The sequence below is a fragment of the Juglans microcarpa x Juglans regia genome, chromosome 2S (assembly GCF_004785595.1).
Source record: "Juglans microcarpa x Juglans regia isolate MS1-56 chromosome 2S, Jm3101_v1.0, whole genome shotgun sequence".
Taxonomy (NCBI): domain Eukaryota; kingdom Viridiplantae; phylum Streptophyta; class Magnoliopsida; order Fagales; family Juglandaceae; genus Juglans; species Juglans microcarpa x Juglans regia.
The window spans coordinates 4,385,809-4,401,263 of record NC_054597.1 but is presented as its reverse complement, the minus strand read 5'-3'; the positions used below and the strand labels follow the sequence as shown (position 1 = coordinate 4,401,263).

Below are 15,455 nucleotides of genomic sequence, written 5' to 3'. Positions count from 1 at the left end.
CTTGGTCGTTTGGCTTCAATTATTGATGTGCTCCTTTTACTCTGTTCTTTGGCTTCGCTTTTAGCAGCAACACGAGGGATTATATGCAAGAGGGGAATAAATTGTACAAAGATATGAACCGCATGATTGCGTATTATAAAGGCCTTACAACTTGGGCTTGATGGATCAACCTTAACGTTCAGGCTTCCAAAACCAAGGGCTTCTTCCTCAAGGTTTCTCCTACCCATTACAAGCATGCAAAATCCAACTCACATGCATCATCATGAGTACCTTAAAATTAATTACTTTGTACGTGTATGTTCCATATTCCATTGCGTCCTCTAACTGTCTTTCTATTTCTTAGATTAGAGTTAAATAAAACAAAACGAATTGATTAAGTTAGCTTACTGATTTTCCTCTCATTTTTATTTTTCGCAGGCGTGAGGATCAGGAGCTTCTTGGTACTCCTCATCGCAAGCTTCTCCTTCATCATGCTAAAAACTCGCAATTCACACAACAAAGGAAGAAAAAAGTATCAAAGTGTGGGCTGGAGAGTTATGGAGAATTTGACATTGGGTTCCAATGCGGGGACTACCTGCAGAGCATAGAGATAGAGATGAAAATCTGGAAAAATAGTAGAAATTTAATAAAAATGGACAAAAAGTTTGGGAATTGAATATATCATAGAAACTACAAAAATCAGTTTCAGTTCACTCACTTTCTTGCATTTGAAGTCTAAGAAACTTGCTGTTAGTTTGGTTATATGAAGAAATGGTATAAATGCAAAAGAGCTGCTACAATAGGGGTTAAGAATGTATGCAAAGTATTTGATAAATTGTTGAAGAGAAAATTACTAACTGGTTTGGCCATGGGAGACTCACCGATAACACTTTCTACTTCAACCTCACAATCTGCATAGCCTGGGCTCATATTTTTTTTTAAATCATCTGACGTCAGTCGATTACACCGCGGTTGTACGTAGCAGTTCTGTTTTATGAATAGTGAATAGTGATTGATGAGAATAATTTTTCTTATAATATATATATATATATATATATATATATATATATATATGACAGTATATTGCATATACCTTTGGTTACAGGTATAATAATCGCACATCCCAATTCAGAACAGTTTTTTGGGCATGCATATGGCACTGATGATCACCATTTCAACTCCTAAATTATGTACCATTTCCTCCTACAAATCACCCATTTAAGATATTAGCCCTTTTAAAAAAAATACTTTGTTTCTCATTTTGGTAGTTTTTTATTTTTTCATCGGGCAAGATTTGTAGCAGGATTTTATTTAACTATTTATTTTAATTATATATCATAATTGAGAGTTTGCCTTTTCTGAAAAAAATATCCATAATGACGCTTTTTCTTTAGCTATTAGTTAGTTTATTGTTCAGGTTGTACACGGACGGGCTAAATTTGATAACTTTGAACTTTATTAATAGACAATATTTCAGAGTTATTTTTCTATTTCCTGGGTTGATTCATTGCTCTATTCTCATTTTAAAATTCATATGATCATCAACCCATCATCAAAGTAATTATATTTATATCCTCCATCAATTTTCCCGAGAAGCAACTTTTGAAGAGACATAATTAACATCAACATTTGCAAAATTAATTGAAGATAAAGTTAACACAACTCCAAGCTATGCTCAAGGTCCAGGCATATGAACACATTGAAGCCAGCATTCATGGCGTATGATGATCACGAATTGATGCCAACCGACAGTACCAAAACTGATCAACTTGCCCAAACCTCAAGCCCTACTCACTACTCATTCCCAAACTTGGTTTTAACCAGATATTTACCCAAAAGTATTGTCTCGATTGCATAGCCAACCCAATGTTCCCATCTTGTTTCTTCTGATCAGCATATTCTATAAATTAAATACCTTTCTTTTTGTTCCTCGTGAAAGTTATTATTTCGAATCTCCCTTGATTTATCCGCCAAAACTGAGGAAACCTTACTGTTTTTGTTTTTCGTTTTTGGCAAGGAACACCTCCATACAACGCACTGACACACCCCTTTGGATTCTGTGTACTATTCTTCGACTTTTCCCCAATGGGTCTTTGGCCAAACTTGCTTTTGGTCGCAGCAGCTTCATTCTTTTTCTGGGCCGCCACAGCTTGCTCCAATGGAGAATGCAGGGTTCGCGTTTCCCTTAATTTTTATGCTATAATTACTACAAAATCATGTTTTTTTAGCGTTAATGGTGAAGCTCCTCCATATTGTGCAGCTGCTGGACCCCTGCACAAACGATGGAGATTGCGAAGCAGGACTGTATTGTTTCTCTTGCCCCAAGGATTTTCAGGCTCTAGATGCGTTAGATCAACCACTACAAACCAATTCAAGCTCCTCGTAATCTCATTCTTTGATCTCTCTCACACAAATTACCCCACATATCGGATTATTATTTAGACCTTTTGTCACTCTGCTAATGTTTGATATAAAAATTAGCTCGATCTCGATTCCTTATTCTTCCCAGTTTTGGTATTTAAACTCTGCCTTTCCAGGAGAGAAGCTGGAATCACCGAGTTTCTGGTGGTGAAAGGGAGAGAGAATTTTGGCTCATATAAAACGGTTTATTGGCTATGAATGTTCATCATTTAGCCGTAGCCCTTTTTTTCTTTTTCTTTTTTTGCTATTTAGATTTTACTTTCTTTTCAAGCTTACGCTTTTTTATTAATGGGTTTTACAAATTTTTTTTCCAAATATTCTCCTCTTGCAATCCAAACACCTTCGAAATTCTTAAAAAAAAGTCTCAAAACTTTTTCATTTACATTGAATATTTTCACACATAGACAACTCAGACAAGCGCTACAAGTGCAAATTTTTTTTTATAAAAATAAACTAAAAAACTTTAGTAAAGTTACATGTGATTTTATGTTACATGTCGTAAAGTTATAATTTATATTGTAAAGTAAATCTAATAATTTACATGAATGATCTAGAGATTTACTTTTGTTAAATTTCTTTATTGCTAAAACATTTCTATGGTTGAAATAAAAACCAAAACAAACTTAATTTTGCACAAATTTATATAAATCACAACAGAATTCATAAAGATTTTTAACCAATAACTTCCTTAATGATCCCGACCCAAAAACTATCAACTTCTGAATGGTTTCACACTCCACATCATGCAATATTAATCATTTACTCCTTTTTTTTTTTCAATTTTGATTTTTCTCCTGCGCAGAACAACTCTCTTCCTCTTAATAAATATGCGTTCTTGACAACCCATAATGCCTTTGCTATCGAGGGAGAGCCATCTCAGACAGGAGTTCCGAGGATTCCCTTCATTACAAATCAAGAAGATAATGTCACTCAACAGCTAAATGTATGATCTTTATGCAAACCCCAGCACTTTTTTAACGAATACATTTTTCGCAACGCTTGGCGCCCTTCATTATTAATGTTCTTCGTTTGTAGGATGGAGTTCGCGGCTTAATGCTAGATACATACGATTTTGAAGGAGATGTATGGTTGTGCCATTCTTTTGGAGGAAAATGCCATGAGTTTACTGCATTTGTACGCCCACTCGTATCCCTTATGAAGAACTTACGACGTCGTTGAATTATACCTTCGTTCTTTGATCTATTAATCGAGCCAAGGCTGTTTGTAAAATAATTTTTATTATTCTTTTGCTGCTCTAAATATATATATATATATATATATATATATTTTAAAAAAATTATGTATGAATATGCATAGGAACCCGCTATACTTGCACTGAAGGAAATTGAAGCTTTTTTATCAGCAAACCCAACAGAAATTGTGACATTGATCTTAGAAGACTATGTTCAAACCCCGAATGGACTGACAAAGGTTTTCACCGATGCCGGATTGATGAAATATTGGTTTCCGGTGACAAATATGCCAAAGAATGGTGGAGATTGGCCTCTAGTCAGTGACATGGTTGCTAAAAACCAAAGGCTCCTTGTATTCACTTCAGTTAGGTCAAAGGAACAAAGTGAAGGCATTGCTTACCAGTGGAACTACATGGTTGAAAATCAGTGTAAGAAGCGTCCGTTCATTAAGTATTTTTCCCGTATGTATATTAGATCTTGATCTTTTTCTTTTCCTGCAAACCTAAAATTTTGCAGATGGAGATGGTGGAATGCACGCAGGAAATTGTGCCAATAGGGCAGAATCATCACCGCTTGATGACAACACTAAGTCTCTGGTATTGGTGAATTATTTTCCAAGTATTCCCGTTGATCTAGCCGCATGCGGACAGAACTCGGCGGATCTCATTAACATGCTCCATACTTGTTTTGCTTCCGCCGGCAACCGTTGGGCTAACTTTGTTGCCGTTGATTTTTACAGGGTATCCCTGATTTCCTTTCATCCTTAATTGTTTCTTAAGTTGTCTGTATCACCGACCAAATCCTATAAATGCCGAACATAAAAAGCTGAATACATACACCAAAAGAGTTGATAAAGTTTGGATTTTTATGAAGAAATTAATGAGTTAACTCATCACATAAAATCGGTTCTATAAGAGATGATTGCTCATTTCTTATAAATATGTCTAAGACTTTATCTGCAGATAATGTGAGATTATTCTTCAACATCTTCCTTCATGTGTATGCCAGTATTTTTCTTGATCCTTATCGAGGGGTAAGTAGTATGGGTCTACATTCGTCTTATGACAGGTTCTGATATCATGAAAAAATTCATAAGCCTGACGCATCTCATAAAATTAGTTTTACAAGAGAGGATTGCTCATTCTTTATAAATATATCCAAAATCTTGTTCACAAGTAAAGATTATTCTCTACATTTTCACGTTGGTAATTTTAGTTTTTATGCAGAGAAGTGAGGGAGGAGGAACATTTGAAGCTGTGGACACTCTCAATGGGGAGCTGCTGTGTGGGTGTAACGATGTCCGCGCATGTGTGGTAAGAGGCTGATCAGAAAGAACTTTACTCGGAAATATTTTAAAATAATTATTCGTTGTGGTTTTTCTAAAGTTCCTTGATGAAACTTTAAGCCCAGACAGAGCTACTTATATCAAAGGCCGGGCTGTACCAAAAGCCAGCCTTGATTGGGCCATGTCGGCTTTGAGATGAGAAATATTATTCAATTCGTACAATTTTTAATTGTCTATCATATAATAATTTCTTAAAGTGACATGAAATATTTGAAAACTATATATATATATATATATATTCCATTTGAAAGTTAACGTACGGTTGGATTGTAAATTTGTGGTATTTATATGGGAAATTCTTACAAATTATGTTACCTTTATTTTTGCAGCCTGGATCAACTTCACCTGCTTGCTCTGCATGAGATGTAGACCACAATAATAAGAGCCTAGCCTCGAATTCTGCTACCCCATTCAATTAATCATTCAAGAAAAGCATCAATGAAATGCCAAATCTACTTTAATTATGAGCTTTTGAAAATAAGCTACTTCTGCCTGCAAACAAATAGTACATGTACTTGTACAAAATTATAATATATAATAATAATAATTTCTCTGCAACATGATCAGCTTCTGGGGTCACAATATAATGCTCGGAAATTTTCCGGATTTATTTTTTCTAAATTTATATATATATATATATATATATTAGCTTTCTATGTGAGTAATTCTTAGGGATGGTTTGGATTTAGCGATGGGATGAGATAATTTTAGGTAAAAGATGAAAGTAAAAAAAAAAAAATTGTTAGAATATTATTTTTTAATATTATTATCATTTTGAGATTTAAAAAAATTAAATTATTTATTATATTTTATGTAAAAATTTAAAAAAATTTATAATGATGAAATGAAACCAAACAAATCCTTCCTAATTTTAGGTTTTGGGTAAGAATAGGAGAGATTCTGGCCCATAGGAGTACATAGTTGGGCGGGCATGCATCATGCTCTCAGCATCGATCTAAATTAAAATGAGAATACTCCGTAAATTCTATACCAGTGCTAATTATTTATCGATCGTACTATTGTAATTTTTTGTGTACGTATGTCAATACTGATTAAGAAAAACGACCTATCTGCACGGTCTTACAGACAATTAATTATATATGATATGATCAAGCTACATAATAATTACAACGATATCATGTGAAAGCACATATAAAAACAATATCATCGAGTTTCAAAGTATGTGAAAGCAAAACAAGCGGCTAAATTTGTTTTTGTTATGTACTTTCATGGCTTAAAAAAACAATTAAGAAAAAAAAACAAAAAGAAGAAAATGGTTTGTGTACTTGCTAATTCGTTAGCTTGTTGTTTTGTACGAAGAATGGGATGCAAATTTAGGGTGTTTGTGTACTTCCTTCCTTGAATATTCTAGCCGAATGGTGGCATTAATGGCACCGGCCATATATGCAACTAGCAGCCTATGAAATATAATATAGAGTGGCAGCGCCGCTCGCAGCTAGCCGCATGCAACAATGACTAGCCATGACAGGCCTGAAACAATTGTGCCTGATTAGTAGGGTATGAATGATGAGTTGGGTCCATGCATGTTTGCTTCAATAATTGAGCTGATCGTGATCGAGTATCATTATCCAAATACGATATTACAGTTCATCTCTGATTGTAATAATTCTTTCTTCTTTCTTTTCTTTATACGTACAGTAATAACTTTGATCTTTTTCTATACATATTTACAATCTTTAGGGTGGAAAGGAATTTGGTCATGTTACTCGAACTTTGCTTTATGTTATGTGATCTTATATATCTTTGATGGCCGGATACGGCCTGGACCGATCGGTGTATCATGTACACGATGCTAATTATAACTAGCTTTCAAACAACAAAGTTAATACTGCAGCTTGATTGATTGCTGCTAACAATATATAATATGCATGCTACACAATCTATTCAACGTCTAGCTAGAGCAGTATTTCCACAATGCTGCACCAAAAGCAAGCAGCATTATGATCCAATCGAGGGGGCCTAAAAGAGTACTTCTAGTGGTAATTGTGAAGTACGTACCTACTGATCATAATTAGGATTCAAAGTTGCAATATATATGGATAACTGATGAGATCAGAAACTTTATAAGAAAAGTAAGCATTCATGTGATGCATAAAAGTAGTTCTTTCAAGCCCAATCATATATAAAATATCACCGTCTTCACCGACTTGATGAATTTAAAACATTGATCATGAGTCCCCCGATCTGAAATTGAGAAAGACGAAGCTTAGGTGCAGTCAAAAAGCTCAGGCTTCAACTTAGTCAAAAATAAGCTCCCTTGGATTGAGACTTGACTGTGATCAATGACTGACACAAGTACTACCCCAGTAGTAAGTAGTAGTGCTAAGTGACCTATATTCCCATATATATGATCCTGTTGGTGAAGCATGTGAGTGGGTGGACTAAGTGGGTATCTAACACATGCTGGCAATTTTCTGATATATATAAATATTGCCAATCAAAGTGTTAATTAAATTCTATTTAGATATGTTATATATAGTACGCATGATATCCATTAGATTACTTGTGTATGATAGAATATCAGATCTACATGATTAATATAATAGCTAGTACTTCCACTACCAACATGCCCTTGATGTTGCTTTTATGCGCGGGGAATAATGGGCTTCATGTTATTGGTGTTTGAAATATTATATAAAATGTGTGTATGTGTCTTTGTGGGAGAGAGGAGAGTGACAAAGAGATGTTATTTTTAATCATTTTTACATATAATATTTATAGATAGTACTACTTCAGCTATATTTCCTTATTAGTTGACCAGCACAGCATGGTAATGCATGGACTTTTGTCCTCGATTAAGTACGTTTGACTGGATGGATAATTAGGAAATGAATTAGGTTTTCATGGAGTAGGCCTGAAGGCCGCTATAACCATGTATGTGTATATATATATATATATATTATGAAAAATGTAAATGTATTTAAAAAAAATTTTATTTCTTCACATGTTAATTATTGATTTTTAACGCGTTAAAAATCATGAAATTTGAAATTTAAAATTTAAATTTCAAAAGAAAACTAACAAAATAAGTGTTATAAGTAAAACTGTAAGTACATGTAGTATTACTCATATAGTATATATGAATGATTATTTGGGATATTTTTTGGAAATTATTTTTCTTTCAGAACTTAGTTGTGGAATCGATATTTTCTTGATATAATATAGCTAGAAAGCCTAGATCAAAATTATGTTCCTCCGGCCTCGTGCATTAGGCTTAATCGATATATATTCTTTCTTCTAATGAACTTTTCGCGTATGCAAGAGACTTGAACTTTTGTATTAGGTTTGAATTTGGTCCCCATGCATGAGTTTCTTAATCAGCATAAAGTACTCGTGTTCTATTCTCTTGTACCAAATTACTCACTAAATTAAATGTCTGGTACTTGTCGATTGTTCACTATCGTCCCGAGGATGATTACGATATAACCACGAGGGGTAACGTGAAATTGGGCAGATCAGTTTCTAGTTCTTTGTATATAGCACGAGACCAGAGCCCCACCATGCAGAGACTTAAGTTTCACCCTCATTGTGGCCGAAAAAGCACAAGATCGTCACATGGGTTTTGGTACCCCGCCCTGGCCTTTACAACATAATGTTACCTAGTGTGGGCGGAATTGGAAGAGAAGGAAGGATTAAAAAATACAAAGTGGGAACGAAAGAAACAAAAGCAAAGACAAGAACTCGAGCATCAAACAAAATGCAATGGGGACCTTTAACACATGGGGGTGGGGGTTCATCTTGATCAGCTAATTGTGCAATTCTGGATCCAACCAAAAGCTGAGAATCTTTTGCGGAATGTTGGTTGGAAGCGCACACATGAATTGGGGCAAACCCTTGTATGTTCAGCTGACTTATCTTTAATCTTAAAATGTGTTAAAACTTTCTTTTCGTTTCTTTTTTTGACTTTTCTTCAATTTAAAAATAAAACAATATCAATCATCAGTACTTTCCACTAGCATTACACTTTAAGGTGTGATAATGATACATGAGTCCGAATTAAGACGCAAATGCTGTATAGTTTTCTATCTTTATTGATTGCAAAAAGGATGGAGCTGGGAAGAAAGGAACCAATTGTAAACAAATAAAAAAATCTTTAATTAATGATTTCAATAAGATCAGTACGGATTGGTTAGAAAGTCAGAACGCCTCTGTGCCATTGTATATATGATCGAAAATCCATAAGGTTTTTGGGTGTTTTGCAACTAATTGGCGAGTAAAGTCAGAATTGGAACTGATTGACATATATAGGCTTGAACTGAGATAGATATCATGTTTTGGCTACGCATATATAGTACCACCATGTGCATGCATGGTGGAAGTTTTTCCACTTATGGGTTAGAGTCGTGTTGACAAGCAATCTTAGCCGATCGATCGACTAATTCCTACGTAGATGCTTATAATGGCCACTACGTACGTACACTGATCTCGAACCAAGTTGAAAGAATTGATCGATCATAAGTAGTAGATGTTATCTCACTTTATTAATTAAGGACTGGAAATAGTTGGAAAATGGAATAGATTGATCTTGAAGAACCCAACCTGGAGATCGAGGTGGTTTGGGTCATAAGATCAAAGGTTGTGTTTGGTTGTTCATGAATCAAGCTCAACTCATCTCAAACTAATCATTGATGAGACTTATTACCTTTTCAACTTTCCATAAAAAATCTAAATTCATCAAAACCTACTTCATACATTTCAACCTAAAAAGTTAAACTCATCTCAACCTAAAAAAGTTAAATTCATTTCAATGAGACCCACAAATACTATTATTCATAACTCAACTCAATTTATCTCAACATCCGATTGTAGCCTTAAATCCATTGATGATGAACAAAAGTATTTCTTAGTTATCTTCACTCAAATAGCCTCACTACATGGGTATTAGCTAGCTACCCAATAAGCATAAGGCTTTAAGGCCTTGTTTGGATTGCAAGATGATCTCATCTCATCTCATCTGAACATCCAAACACCACAAATACAAACACATTTCAATTCAAATCTTCAACTTTTTTATCTAATCATTAGTACCTAATCATTACAAATTTTCCAAACTTCCAAAAAAAAAAAAAAAAACAATTCAACTTTTTCAAATTTCAAAACAAAAATAATATTAAAAAATTATATTCTAATAATATTTTAACTTTATAATATTTTTCTTTTCAATTTTTTCTCTTTCATTTTTTAAAATCACATAAAACATCTTAACTCAAATCATTTTACTACTGTTCACAAAGTTTTCATCACATCTCATCTCAACATCCAAACGAGACCTTAAGTCTGCTAGGTGTCAAGCATCCATAGATCATGTTTTAGATCAGACTCTTATTATTAAATCCTAAAACTATGAAGGTACTAAATCACTCTAAACTCTATATTTATTGAATTATTTCAGGAATAAGAGTAACTAACTTCTTGCTCTTCCCGTGGGTCTATTAAAGTATACCTGTTATTCTAGGACCAAAAGAATTTTGACGATTGTGTTTATTATAATTTTGCAAAATGAGCACTTTACCAAGCACTCTGGTCATGTAAAAAATTACTTCTAACAAAATCGATTTGGGAGCCTTGGAATTAAGTAATATATCTGAAGGCTAATACTGGTACGTAGTAGTAACAAGTAGTGTAGTGGTAATAGATTAATAAGAATTAAAGAAGAAGAAGAAGAAGGGTAGGAGGAGGAGGAGGAGGAGGAGGCGAGGGTTGGTAGGAATGAGAGAGAGGAGTGGAGGTAAGTGAGAATGAAATGTAAAAGAAAATGAAGGTACGTACGTACGTAGGTGGGGAAATATGAAGAGAAAATGTGAAAACAAAAATGTGAAAATTATCATGATGTGGTAAAAGAAAATGGAAGATGGAAGAGGCCAGAGAGAATATATAGTACTCCAGCGGCCTCGAGAAATTCAGCAAACGGAGCTTCTTGCGAATTATGAGAGTGTATTAGTGTGGATTAATTAAGGCTAACAAACTATATACGGGTTGGAAGACGTGGGGAAAGTTAAAAGAGAATGAATCAAATAGCTTCTCTATCTAAAAAAAGTTGAGGTTGGAGTACTTTTGTGCTCAAAGTTTTTTGGTTACTTAAAGAACTAGCTAACCCATCTTTTTGAAATTTGATATATAATATGGAGTAATAATAAAGTATTTCTGGAATACGAACACATGGTTTTTCGATCTATCATAAAATGTGATGTCAATTAAAATAGATACATTTAATTACATGGTATTTAATAATAAAAAGGAGTGTCACATCATTGATCCATACTTCAAGATACCTAATAATAATTTTCCATATAGTATGGAAGTATTTCCCCAACATTCAATGTGGTGGGTGCATGCTTTGTATAAACGAGCCTCATATGTGTCTAAACTAGGGGTGGGTAGCTGGACCCCACATCCCGCTTCCTAGATCTTGTTCGTCCTGTCCCGCAGGGCAAGACACTGGCAGGGGCAGGGGGTGGTATGGACCCAAAGGAGCCCCACCCTGTCCCCTGCGCGCCCTGCACCCAAATGTTTTTTATATATAAATATTTATTATTTTTACTATATATAAATATATTAATATGTATTAAGTAGAACTTTTACTTAATACGTTGTGTAAATTGTAATGTAGTAGCTAGGGTGATCATTTTATAGATTGTATTGACAATACAAGTCTCACACTTAAGCAATACGGGATTCTTGTATTACACTACAACTTAAACAAAATATGCACTAGCAAATTAACTATATAGTTTTTAAATTATAATCATATTTACAAATTTAAATTTATAATTTGAGTAAAAAAATATATTTTTGATCATTTATAAACCCAGAACTAATTTTTAAAATTAATGGACTGTAGTCCATTATTAAAATGGACAGGAGGTGGGGCAGATTAGGAGTCCGCCCCTGGATGCGAGGGCGGGGTAAAAACTAAAAACCCACCCCTAATCCATGCGGAGTAGAGAGGGGGCTACCCTACACCGTATTTGGTGCCGGTAGCACCCCCAGTCTAAACCAATCTAATTTAACAAAGCAAAAAAGACACACTAACATAACCTTATGCTCTGGCTGCGACTTTATATAGTGAGGTTCCGTTGGACTTGGAGCAATTAATATAACCTTATATTACAGTACTTCAATTTTAAGCTTTTTAATTTTTGCAGTTTTATTTGTATTTATTTTTATGTCTTGATATATTTTTAAAAGTCTTTTAATACATATCGTCTAATAATATATTTTTATGTTACGTTTTCAAATAATTGCCGCTTCTTTGTGTTTTGATTATCTGTTTTATAAAAACAACTTTCCGGTTTTGAAAGCTATTTTTATTATTATTTATAAATAATATAAAAATCTATAAATCCGAAGATTAATTTTTAAATTTCTCAAACTAACTATATGCCGGACATCGTATATCCACGTCCAGCTTGCTCCATAAACGAAATGGGCATCCAACTTTCCAAGCTTGTGCGGGTATGAGAATGACCCGCATGCAAAAGAACTTGTTATGTCCTAGTTTGATATATATGTAGGTGTGTATTATAAGAGAAGTGTTATAGTTATTATGAAGAGATTTCATAAAATAAATTCATAAATTGACATAATTTCATGTGACACGTTAGATTTATTTTACAATAATAATAATTTTTTAATTTGATATACTTCAATATCAATTTATAAATTTATTTTCATAAAATTTCTTTCTAATCAAAACATTTGTAAGTCGACCGTGTCACTCCTCCAAAGTGAAAGTAAAAGTCCATGAAAAATTGAGATGGCGAGATTAATGCATGCATGCACGGTTAGGAACAGATCAAAATGGAGTCCTGTGTGTTGAGTCTGTTCCGTACTGGATCCCTGTACCAAAAGCCATCAAGAAAACAAAAGTAAAAGAGGAAAAAAAAAACATCATACAAAGTGAAAGCAGAAGGAAGACATTGAAATGACACGGTTAATGCATGCAAAGGGGGGCCATGCTCACCACGTCGCTCGCTCAGTCCTCCGAATTGAAATTGAAAGAAAACGAAATGACACAGTTAATGCATGCAAGGTTAGGATTGCAGTTAATGTGCATGAGCAGTACTGCTGATGGATGCATGGCTTCTGGATCTTGCATTTGACCACTCTTGAGTTTACCCGGGTGACAATTTACAAGGTCATGACTATTTACGATTATTTACGAGGTCATGACTATTTACGATTTAGTAAGAACTGTGAAGTAAGAGGGAAGGAGGTGAGGTGGGTCTTTAGCAGAGACAGGGGCAGGAGAAATATCGCAGTGAGATAAGGGGAGAGACAGAGACAGAGACAGATCAATCAATTTCTGTGAATAGAAACAGGTGCACGTGGATGACCTACCGCACGTGCGCTCAATCATCATGTGGATACCCGTTTCCTCTCCCTCTGATCTCTATAGCAGGATAAAGACGTCAAGCACTATTTATTTATATTTAATTATATATTGGTGTTTTTACTTTCTTTACTATTTTTTACCTTGAGCGAAGACGTGGAGAACTAAAAAACAATGAAAAAGACATGTTTTATGGGAACGGTCGTCCTCTTGTGCAGAGCTATGCAGATATTATTTTATGTATTCTTTATGAAGTTGGCAACTGAGATTGTTGGTCTCAAGAATGCTGATTCCATCTCCATAAATTCAACACCCTTTGAATTTTGACAGACAACGTATTAAGCTAAAGCTGTATCAGCGGCCGGGTGGCTGAATTAAAATTTCCTACTTTCCTTTTCCTTCCCTTTTAAAAAATATTCTTTAACTCCATAGGTTCATTCCCTCGAAATTACTGTCCAGATATTTTAATTTTATTTTTTTAATAGTAAAAAAAGTAAATGTTAGTAAAGTTGTTATTTTTTAAGAATGTTTAAAAAATGTTTAAAATAAAAAATGTATTTACATTAATAGTAGCACATTTTCTTTTTCCTAAGCAGGCTGAGATTGCTCTTGCTCGTTTGTATAAGAACTCCAGAAGTAAAAGCATTTTATGTGCAAACTTTTTATTAAATAAAAAAAAAAATTATTTTGATAAGAATATTATTATAATTTTAAAAATATTTAAAGATAAAATTGACTAAGTTTGCATATGCGTCCCCATTCAAATGGAGACTATATGTAACATTGCTCTGACGTGTTTCTTGACATAATTACAGGTGTAAAAAAAATGGAAAATGGGTGAACCAGATGGGTCTGATTCTAAGCCGATCCAATCCGATCTAGAAACAGTTTCAGTTTCATAAAATCGGTTCAGTTTCAAACCGGACTGGTACATAAATATATTATTTTTTAATATTAAATATTAAATATTTTTATATGATATATAGTTTTATTATATTATATTATATATATGATATGCTAAATTACTAATTAATATAACATGAAATTGTAAAATCTTATTATTCATGTATAATAATCTAATAACATAAAATTTTAATCTTAAACATTAACATTAATATTAAGTTATTAATATAAACCTACTTTTGATATATATATATATATTAAGGATAAATACATTTTATAGCATAATAAATTATAATATATATTCTTCTTGATAAATACATTTATACACATTTGATCATATACACTTATATAAAAAATGTATAGTCTAACTTATATAGACTACAGTAGTATAGTTAAATTCAATATTATACTACTATGCGTTAATTATTATAAAATAATGTACATATATTATAATATAAATAAACTGATAGTTTTAGTATATGTAATATCATATTATCACTAGCATATATAATCAAATATATAAATAAGTTAGACACTAATATAATAACATGGAATTAGACACTAAAGTATGGAAATAAATTAAACACCACTACACTACTTACTAGCTAGTAGTTTAGTATAGAAATAAGTTTAGTACAATAAGTTTATCTCACTAATTATACTATACTAAGTTAATCTCACTAATAACTAATAAGTTAATCTCACTAATAAGTTGGATACTAGTATAATTAGACAATAATGAATTAGTAATTATTAATAAGAAATACTAAATTCTAACAATTAAAATTAGTGTTAAAAAATTATAAAAACCATAAATTAAAAAAAAAACTTATGGATAAAAGCAAACAAAGACCAGAAAACTCAGAAAAATTGGACAAAACTGGATCGAAATCGATAAAACTGGAAGTTTTAGTTTCGATGATGAATCGGTCCTCCAATTCTCAAAATCGGTATATACCGATTCGGTTCTAAAATATGTCTAAAACCGGACTTAATCGAACTGGTTACATGCCTGGGTGTAATGGAAAAATCAATTAGCTATTTAATTGGAAAAAATAAATTTGACATATAATATATATACTTTAGTTACAAAGAGAATATTATACAAAAATAAATTTATAAAATAATGTAACTTGATGTGTTATGTCAGATTATAAAGTTATTTTAATAGTAAAATAAATTTAACAATTTAGATAAATCCACGTCACTTTATATGTTTACTCTCACGTAATCTCATTTATGACTAAAGTATTTTTCAACA

General features: G+C 33.0%; 1 pseudogene; it reads left to right on the top strand.

Annotated features, from left to right (window-relative positions):
• The first annotated feature begins 1,863 nt into the window (after positions 1 to 1,863).
• On the top strand, positions 1,864 to 5,428 carry LOC121252353 (annotated as a pseudogene).
• Positions 5,429 to 15,455: the final 10,027 nt, after the last annotated feature.